At 39.9% G+C, this 10,978-nt stretch overlaps 1 long non-coding RNA gene across 1 annotated transcript in view; it reads left to right on the top strand.

The window, feature by feature from the left end:
* Nucleotides 1-1,510: 1,510 nt before the first annotated feature.
* Nucleotides 1,511-10,978, top strand: part of LOC108755452 — a 23,674-nt gene continuing 14,206 nt past the window's right edge. The window contains exons 1-2 of the long non-coding RNA XR_001939767.1: nt 1,511-1,529; nt 7,704-7,705. This is a non-coding gene — a long non-coding RNA (uncharacterized LOC108755452). The remainder of the gene's footprint in view (nt 1,530-7,703; nt 7,706-10,978) is intronic.

Raw genomic sequence — 10,978 nt, 5'->3', positions numbered from 1 at the left:
ATCGGCGGCGGCTTTTAAATTTAATATAGGATTATAATGTCGCGAACCCTCACTACACATTATACAATATTTAAACGACACGAGAGTGCGCAATCTAGGGAGGAAAGTAACGCGCAGCCATACATCGGATTCTCGCCTCGACCGAAAGTACTAAAATTGTATATCATAATTGCAATATTTTTGGATGCGAGAATCCGTTGGAATTGCTCGATTTTGCGAATTCCACAACTTTCCTCGGGAATCGTGATACCAGCGGATTTCGTTAATTTTTCGGCCTTACGCTGTAACGAAGAACGCTGGTCTCTCACAGATTCTCATCTTTCTTGCAGTTCCCCCGTACGCAGTTTCCCACGCTCTTGATGTAGGCGTACCACTACAAGCGAATGGGGAAAACACAAATTGTCTGTGTTATTTATTTGCAAAATCGAGCGTTTGGCTACATCTTCGCGAGTTAATCGATTAGATTGACGCCCGCGACCGGCAGGTACTGAGACTTTGAAAACACGGTAAAATTTTTTGCGATATTGAATCCTCCAGCACTTTGCGCCAGCAAACTCGAGTTGCCTTATGAGTTAAATCGCGTGCTGGACGAAACGATAGACCTGTCGGACCACGCGCTAGATCCGCCGACTCTAACGATAATCCTATGTAATCGTTCGGTTCGTACGAATGCATACGCCCGAATTTTACTGAATGCGCTTTCTATCCAACGAATGATATCAGTATCTTCGGGTGGCGGACATATTGAGAAAGTCACCTTCCTCTCTAGTAGTATAGCAAAATTCCTAAACCGACGCGAGTTTTCCGTCCTTAACTCAATAAAAGTTATCTCTAACCTTCTGTTGACGATGACGATCCTGCCTGTGATGATTATTTTCCTCCTGATGATGATGATGCGCCTGTTGACATTGCTGCTGCTGCTACTGCTGCTGCTGCTGATGTTTATCGTCGATGAAATTTTCGAAATTTTGCGAGGATTCTTCTTCACATGCGCCAAGGTGCGTTTTCTTCCCTTGCATGTCGCGATATAGAACGGTCAGCACCACCGCCAGTTTGTACTGTAAAAAAAAGGTTAAACAAACCTTATTAATCTGATAATATTGCTATATATATATATTGTATATTAAGTCAGAAACTTATACTACTAGTCGTAACATTACTGCATGGCAAGATAACTCATCTGTAACTGTTTACATGATCGTGCGTGGGAAGATAATGTTTTTCTTTTTTTGTAAATTTTAATATTCCGACATAGGCAGAACAGGGGAGTATAAAATATCTGATAAAAATATCTGCTTAAGTATCTCGAGCAACAAATAAATTAAAAATAAAAAGTAAAAATATTATTACCTTTATTTTCAAGAGGTGCGTAATATCTGTTTTCTTTTTCCTCCTGAGTTATTTCTTCCTCATCACGTATTTCCTTCTCCTCCCCATCATCGCTGTTGTCATCAAGGCTATCCTTAATTTGTGTTGTCCTGCTCCTCATTATCAGCAGCATTATTATCGGCATCATCATCATTATCATCGTCATCGATACCATTATCGACATTGTCATCGTTAATGTTCTCATTATCCCCCTCCTTCCCCTCCTTCTCCTTGCTCCCTCTTCCTCCTCCTCCTCCTCCTCCTCTTCCTCCTCTTCAGACTTCACATCTTCTTCCTGCGTTAATTCCTCCCGCTTTTATTCGATTTCCTGCGCTAAAAAGTAATTTTTGTTATTATTATTATTTTTGAACTCTGTATATATAATAACTAACTCTCTATATTCGACTAACTTATTTTTTTTTAAGAACTTACACGTTATGGAAATAATGAAACCTCGAGAAAGTACTCGTATCGAATCAGACGGACTCAAATCATCATTCCGATCATTGTCGTCATTATCATCATCTAAAACAAAATTGATTTTATTCTTTATCGCATTACATCTATATTATATGAACTAGATTTCTTGATTATTTGTAAAATACTTACCAATTACGATGACAAGAACGTCACGCGGAAGCGGAATATTATTTTCCGCTTCAATTCGTGCTCTAGAAAAAAATAAAATATTTTAACAATTGAGATTTCTATAATCGTTTAATATTTATTTCCCCAAAACTTACTCACTGGTACTCCCTCTTTTTCTTCTCTCACAGGGTGACGTCGCCTTAAACTAAATCGTCCTACTGGACACTCTCTGCGATACGGTATCGCTCGTCTTACAATATAATATACAATTCGCTTTTATAAAATAAATATTATAATTTAATTATAAAGTAAATTTTTAATGCTAATATATATTAGATTTTATTTTATAAATTTGTACTGCTTTACCTCTTAGTCCAGTGCGTTGCTTGAAGTCAGTTATGTGACCTCCAGCGTCATCCTCTTCATGACCAAAACACTCGCGTATTTCTAGACGAGCGATTATATTTTTCAATCTCTCGTCACCACCGTAATGCCCCAGTGCATAATGCACACTAATATGCTGGAGCATTCACCCACAAAATTTCCGAAAACAGAATAATTTTTTTCGCCATTATCTGACAACTTTGTCAGATAATCGACAGCAACTAATTTTTTATTCAAGTTGCTAACAACGATGAAAAATTTGAGTAACTCACGAAGTTCTATTTTTTTAATATGAAATTAAAAACGATGAGCAAATAGTTGGCGTAAAATCAATCCACTTCAGAGTTTGAACGCACTAAACTTTAGCTTGATCAGTGCGTGCTATTTATACTCGTAGCGATATTCATAAAATTCCTCTCCCCGAAAAGAATCGCTAAAAGTTTCTAGTCCCTTCATTGGCCGATAGATTTTTGACAATTTTGGTAATTGGTCGCTTCCTTTATTAAAACTGATTTTTTCATAAAATTTAGAGAAATAGGAGACGACAAAAACTTCTTAGTTATAACCATCCCCATCTGATCTAGCGTTTCTCTCCCATAAAAATTATCTCGAAAAGCATCGCTCCCTTCGTATTTACCCTAATAAAATCTTTAACTCTCGTTTTCAGTATTTATTATCCAGAAAAGTTTTTGTCACATTATAAAATTTTTATTGTTACGCTGAATCTTACGTTTTACATTTTTCCTTTTGTTTTTTTTTTGTATCTTCTTACTTGCAAGGATTCTCATGCTATATTAGTCTACGACTAATAAACATTAAATCTTTCAACAAAAGAAAAAATATAATTTTAATAGAAATTCCTGTATCTCGCTTGATCAGCAATACTACTTAGTTTTTGTTAGTTTTCGCTTCTTCAGGATTTGCTTAATTATGAGGAAAAAATCATGACAAACATTGAACATAACTCTCTTCATTTAAAACTTTCCTCACGTTTATTAATATAACTAATATTTAATTTTTGTATTCTATAAATTTCCGTATACTACACGTTATTTTTTTCCTTGGGAGTATACACAAAAGTTTCAGAAAAAAGGAAGACGAATAAATTTTCCTACATTACCATTACCCAACTCAATTCAACATTTTTTTTGTCGTACCTCTGTCTTTAAACATTAACGAATTTTCTAAAAAAGCAATAAACCCAATCGTAAATTTACTTTAAATCGAAGATTCTTCATAAATTTCTTCTTGTTTTAAAAAAAAATTCGATGGTTATTGATGTACTAATTTTTATTCGTTAGAAACTACTCGCGAGCTAAGCCAATTCTTTTTTCCTTAAGATTTATTGCGAAAAAATTTTCTCTTTTCGGCTAATCAAATTCCTTCCCCCTGTTATGTTATAAAAAAAGCAAAAGAGTAAAACGTTCCATTTTGTTCCTGTTCTCGTTTTATCTCGCTCCTTTCCCTTCCTGACTTCTGTGGAGTAAAGATTATTTTAAATTTTTAAGAAAAATTTAGAGAAGGTTTATATTTTTTCATTTTTTTCATCTGCGCGCGCAGAATAATTTTATTACGTAGCGTCGGAGAGGCGATGTTAACGGTACTATCAAAAATTTTATTCGAGTCTCGTCGCTTCAGCTTTGCGAGTAAACAAGTATTGTGCTCCTTGTGTTTTTGATTGCCATCTTGGTTCATTTGAATTTGGTATTACTGCGCCGTAAGAACAATGGCCAGTCCAAAAAATATTAATAATTCGGACATGGGAATGTACTCCATCCCCGATTCTTTCAAGATACGACGACGACAAGAGAAGAAACGCTCGATTTCATACGTTGTTAGCAATAACGTGTGGTCTTAACAATTCTCATATGAAGACGATTCACGTAGGATTGCAAAGAACGAAGGAATCTTCAAACCTCTTGTAAAATTGAACGGACATAACGCGGACAGAATTTATTTCGACACCGACTGCTGGCAACAGTTTCAAAATCGCATGGGACTCATGAATAAATATTTACAAAGTGAAACCTAACTTTATTGTTATAAAAAAATATCACCATCAGCTATATCACACCTTACGAGGCAAAATCAATATTGCTAGCGTATAAAGAAGAAGAGAAAAATTCCAACGAAAATCTTTGAAAAGAAGAGGACGCGCTCGATTCAACTCCACCGGCAAAGAAACGGAGAATCTTACGTAGCGGCAATTGTAATGCAGAAATTACCTTCCTCGGACTACAAAGCATTATAAAATAATGCGCGTTTAAAACAATTAGAATCTTTATCCGATAATGTTAACAAATGTGCTTTATTTAATTCAAGAAATCGAACTGAAATTACCTGTAAGTTTTATTAATTAGGAAATTATAAAATTAACGTTACGAGATAATTACGAAAATATTGAGTGTAATGTACGTACTCAAGTTAACGACTTTTCTTGATATGTATAATATTTCAATATAATGTTACGTCCGGGGGACTCATGCGACTCTTTTCTTTCATAGAGATCTCCAATTCGTCGAAAAACTAAAGTTTTATCTTCTTTCATTTTTTTTCTCTATCTTAAAAACTAAAACAAGGAATCCGGTATCTCCTCGTGAATGTCGCTCCGAGATAAAAATCAATAATAAATACGTATGAAAAGCATAAGACCGGCCAGATTAACGCTAAGATTAACGATCAAGTCGCGGACGATTCTCGCGAATCCGAAATACAAAATTTAAGAAACGGCACGACGTTCAGAGATAGATTCTGGGTGGTCCCGTGGCGACGATGCATGCGCGCCTTCTCGGCGCCAGAGACGCGCGTTTCCCCATAAATCTTAAGGTCATACAATTTTGGAGTTTCACTTTCCCACTCTACAGATTCCTGTCAACATCCTTTTCTCCCCCAAAATCTTGACCAATCCAAGAGCAAAGGAAAATCCTACTACCAGCCAACGAAACCTATTCCACCAATCCAAATTTGAGTAATCTGGGGCAATTAGTATAAAAATCGCGGTTCCGCAACCCTTGCATCAGATAGCAGATTTTTCTCTAAGTTCCGGAGTTATACTTGTCCCGTTAGGGTCAGTGAGTTGATCGCGATACTCAAAGTTCCCGATAGAGACAGTGAGTTGGTCGCGATATTCAAAGTTCCCGATAGAGTCAGTGAGGTCAATTGAATCATCGGGATTCAAGTTAAATCAAAAGCCTGTTTCCTGATCGAGGAAGTCCGTCGAAGCTGAGTAACATCTGACGCCACCTTCTCCGCGGTTGGGCCATCTTGCATCGCCAGTAAGTTTCCAACTATTTTACATCAAGTGGTCCTTCCCCGTCTTTCCCCCTTTTTTTTCCTTTGAGGATCCACGTTAAAGATAAAATTTTTTTAGTGCGTTCACGTCGTCCATTCGCCCCTCGTCGCCACCGCCTGACGAGAACCATCCGATCGCGCCGACTTGCCGCCCGCGCCCGATTTTCCACCACCAAAGTCAACCGACAGTCTCGGAACCGATTCCCCCCATACAGTTCCCCCTGGCAACCCTCTCTTCACCCCTCGAAATTTCATATTCCCCAATCTCCAATCCATCCCCGATTCCCCCTGCAGACTTCCCCCCGCACCATCACCGCCTCCAATTGATACCACCCCCTCAATAATCTCATATAATGGGTACTCTGCCGCTGTCTCCTTTCCTCTTCTTTTCCATGATGCCCAGCAACTCCTAGAGTACATGGCCCATTTTACCCCCTCCAACCAAGATCTGGTAGTCGTAAGGATCGCAGGATCCGACGGCCTGTTCTCGGTTCCTGTGGCGTCCCTTGTCCCCCTCGACCCCTTCTCCCTCCATCCCTATGATCCTGCCCAGTATTAATACCACCCCCTCCCCCTTTTTTCCCTCTCAAATCCACTCACCTCCTCTCGCTATTCTCTCCGCAATTCCTCCCTTCCATTCTACCACAATATTTTACACACACACTCTCACACCTCCATAATTACTTACACATAACCAAGAATAAAAAACCAAAAATTGTATTTGTATTTACCTGACAAAATTGTATCACTCCAGTTTTTTTTAAATTATATCATTGTAAAATTAACCTCTCAGTAGTCATTATTTAAATAATACCTCTCCTCGTATTATTAAGCTCTCCCGCGATTGCACTTCGCCCTCTCCCCGGTCACTTGGATTAAGTTCCATGAAAGTCAGGGCATACGGCCGTACTGGCGCAGTTGGCGTTAAAGTGAGCTCCTCTCGGCACACTGACTCAGTTTGAGCCCTTTTTTTGAAGTACGTCTGACTCATGTGTCCGTTTAGCGGAGCACGAGCAGAGGCTTCCACTTCGTCCTCCGTTCGACCCCCGGCTCGTTAGGAGCCTCAGGACGAAGCGAAGCGCCTCCCGATTTGTGTCGGTCCTTCCCCACAGCTCCCTTGCGGTCCGGAGCCCGGACACGACCAAATCGGTCTAACGATTCGGTTCCTTGTTACGTTCACCCTCTCAGCTCCGCATGCGCGCGGAGCTTGGACGTAACAATAATATTTGTGGAATTATCTTCATTAAGTTATAACGAAATTTTTCATATAATTCTCTCAAAGCGAAAATCTTTAGCTTAATTTTTCTAAAAGCTTTTTTTTTAGTTTATTCTCATGCGAACTATGTATTTCTTCTTCTTTGAAAAAAAAGAATATGTATCAATAAATACATTTCTGTATAATATAAACCCTCGTTTCTTAATCACTCATATCTTCCAATAACTTTTTTCTCTGCATATTTCCGTTATATATATAACATAGACTTTTAAATAAAGTACAAGAAATACAATACAAATTCATAAAATCCTTGTCATACATCATAAAAATCATACTCTCGCCGAATGAATGAGTCGTCACACCGGAGACGCGGCGCAACAGTTGAACAAGTTCGTTCCTGTTTTACTTCCCGCATTCTTCTTAGCAAAAGTAAGACTCGCAAATTTTCGTATAAGATCTCATTTCTCATAAATAAAAACCATTCATTAAAACGCCAATACATCGGAGACACTGTGTCGCGCCAATAAAAAAAATGACCATCATAAAACAGCTCGCTATTCATGTCCGGTGTTCGTACTCTGCTCTCGCAACAAAAAATGTTACAGTGCCAATCTCCACTCACCATTTTTTCAGACTTTACTCTTCATTTTGGCAGAGGTTCTCTACCACCTCCCCTTCTCCAATCACCTTATGGGTACGGTGCGAACCAATCAGATCTTTGTCAAGTATTGGGCGAACCAATCAGAACACACCATTTAATTACCCTATTATCCCCACCCTTCACTCCTCGACCAATCAGAGCGCGCCCGCTTTCTAGACTGACCCGTCTAGACCACGCCCACGGTGCCGGAGAGAGACGTGGAGAGGATTTGTTTTGACGCCTTATGGCTGCCTATACTATTTATCTGTTAAATGATATTTTTATCATATCTATATAATTTCATGCACTGATTTATTGGTTGTACTTAAAGTAGAGAATGCATAACACATTGTTACGTCCAAACTCCGCGCGCATGCGGAGTTGAGGGGGTGAACGTAACGAGGAACCGAATTGTTAGACCGATTTGGTCGCGTCCGGGCTCCGGACCGCAAGGGAGCCGTGGGGGAGGACCGACGCAAATCGGGAGGCGCTTCGCTTCGTCCTGAGGCTCCTAACGAGCCGGGGGTCGAACGGAGGACGAAGCGGAATCCTCTGCTCGTGCTCCGCTAAACGGACACACGAGTCGGACGTACTTCGAGAAAGGGCCCAAAACTGGGTCAGTGTGCCGAGAGGGGCGCACTTTAACGCCAGCTGTGCCAGTACGGCCGTATGCCTTGGCTTTCGGTCATGGAACTTAATCCGAGTGACCGGGGAGAAGGCTAAGTGCAATCTCGGGCGAGCTTAAGAATACGAGGAGGGGTTTAGTTTAAATGAATTACCGGGAAGTAAATTTTATAATAATATAATTAAGAAAAAAATAAAGTTATACATATTTTAATTACACAGAAAAAAAAGAAAAAAAATATAAATATAATTTTATCGGGTAATTACAATTTTCGTTTTCTTTTTATTACAATAATTAAATGTATTCGAGAGTGTGTGTGTGTGTGTGTGTGTTAGGAGAATGGAAGGGAGGAAAAAATGAGGGGAGGGGTGCTATTAGTACAGGACAGGATCATATGGGTTGAGAGAAAACAGATCGAGTGGGACGAGGGACGCCACTGGGACCGAGAAAAGGCCGTCGGATCCTGGAATCCTTACGACGACCAAATCTTGGTTGGAGGGGGAGGAGTGCTCCATGAACTCTAAGAGTTCCTGGGCCTCGTGGAAAAGATGGGGGAAGGGAGCAGCGGGAGAATACCCGTGGTGTAGGGTCGAAGGGGTGGTATCGACCTGAGGGGGTGATGGTGGATGCGGGGGGATATTAACTGTAGGAATAGGGGATGGGTTGGAAATCGGGGAATAGGAGATCTCGAGGGGGGGAGATAGGGTGTCTATGGGGAATTGGATAAGGGGAATCGGTTGAATCGGTTCCGATACTGTCTGTTGCGCTAGGTGAAAAGTCCGGGCGCGGGCGGCGAATCTACGCGATCGGCGGGCGGTTCTCGTCAGGCGGCGGCGACGAGGGGCGAATGGACGGCGTGAACGCACTAAAATTTTTATAGTTTTTAATGGGTCCCAAAAAGCAACAGGGAAAGACGGGGGGAGGGGACCAACCGATATTAAATAATTTTGACTTACTGATGATGTAAGATGGCCCAACCGCGGACAAGGTGGCGTCAGATGTTACTGTTAGCTTCAACGGACTTCTTCGATTAGGAAACAGGCTTTTGAATTAGCTTGAATCGCGATAATACACTTGATCCCACTGACTCTATCGGGAACTTCGAGTATCGCGACCAACTCACTGATTCTATCGGGAACTTTGAGTATCGCGACTTATCGCTCGACAAGTACAAGTCCGGAACTTAGAGAAAAATCTGGTATCTCACTGACTGTAAACTGGCTGTCTATATCAACTGACTGTGAACTGGCTGTCTATATCAACTGACTGTGAACTGACTCGGGGGTTGCGGAATCGCGATTTTTATACTAATCGCCGCAGATTACTCAAATTTGGATTGGTGGAATAGGTTTCGTTAGCTGGGAGTAGGATTTTCTTTCGCTCTTAGATTGGTCAAGTTTTTGGGGGAGGAAAGATGTTGACAGGAATCGATAGAGTGGGAAAGTGAAACTCCAAAATTTTATGACCCTAAGATTTATGGGGAAACGTACGTTTCGGGCGCCGAAATGTCGCGGACGCATCGTCGCCACGGGACCACCCAGAATCTACCCCTGAACGTCGCGTGCCGTTTCTTAAATTTTATAATTACGAATTCGCGAAAATCGTTCGCGACTTGATTGTTAATCTTGGCGTTAATCATTGATTTTTATCTCGGAGCGACATTCATGAGGAGATAACGGATTCTTAGTTTTTAAGATGAAAAATAAAAAGGATAGAATATAAAATTTTAGAGCTTCGAGGAATTCGAGATCTTTATGAAAGAAAAGAGTCGCGTGAGTCCGCCGGACGTAACAACATTTACCAATTGAAGAAGTGGTGTAGCGGATAACGTAGAAGACTCATAATCCAGAGGTTCCAGATTCGAATTCCATTAAAGTGTGTTTTTTAATACCAAGTTAAAGTAGTTAATTTCAGATATAATTATTGATTCAGATATAATATATATTAAATGTTTTAGAAATAAAATTTGTAACCCTTAAATATAAATTTTTTTTTTTTGAATATTAAACTAGTGTCAGCTCGGATTCAATCCATTTCAATCCATTCAATTATTTTCATGGATTTAAAATACACATTAAAAAAATTTTAATCCATTTTAATCCATTCTCATTTGCTGGAATGTTATATGTCGCAAGAAAATATATATTCTTTTTGCAATTGGCGCAATTTAAGGATTTTATTTCATTATAAAGATTATGCGTTTTACGGGTTTCTTCCGTGTTCAGATCCATTCTTGGAATGCCAACGTTTCATAAACCTTTCAGTCTACTTCATCAGGGCGAGAAACAGCCTGATACTGAGCTGTTCCTTCGGGCCCAGTTGTTAGACGGGCCGGGTTTCCGACGCATGTGCATCCAATGTAGCTTTAGTAACGTGCTGGTCACTAGTAAGTAAGAAATCATTAGTCGCTTAGAGTTGAAAATGTTGAAAATTTTAGTATATTTTACATATTGTACATACGAGGTCTGTTCAAAAAGTATCGCGAATTTTGTGTTTTTTCAAAAATTATTTATTTATTCATAAATATCTATTTTGTCCCCTTCAAAGTAATCCCCATCAGATATTATACATTTGTGCCAACGTTTTTTCCAATCCTCGAAGCACTTCAAAAAATTATTTTTTGTGATCTTGTTCAGCTCCTCCTTCGATGCCGTCTTTATCTCCTCAATCGTAGCGTAGCGTCGTCCTTTCATGGGCCTCTTCAGTTTCGGGAACAAGAAAAAGTCACAGGGGGCCAGATCTGGGGAATACGGTGGCTGCGGCATCATTAGTGTGTTGTTTTTGGTCAAAAATTCGCGCACAAGCAACGATGTGTGAGCAGGGGCGTTATCATGGTGCAAAAGCCAATTTTTGTTCTTCCACAAAT

The sequence above is a fragment of the Trachymyrmex septentrionalis genome, unplaced genomic scaffold (assembly GCF_001594115.1).
Source record: "Trachymyrmex septentrionalis isolate Tsep2-gDNA-1 unplaced genomic scaffold, Tsep1.0 scaffold87, whole genome shotgun sequence".
NCBI classification, from domain to species: domain Eukaryota; kingdom Metazoa; phylum Arthropoda; class Insecta; order Hymenoptera; family Formicidae; genus Trachymyrmex; species Trachymyrmex septentrionalis.
Note: the sequence above shows the minus strand (reverse complement) of the source record. Positions and strands in the feature narration are given on the sequence as shown.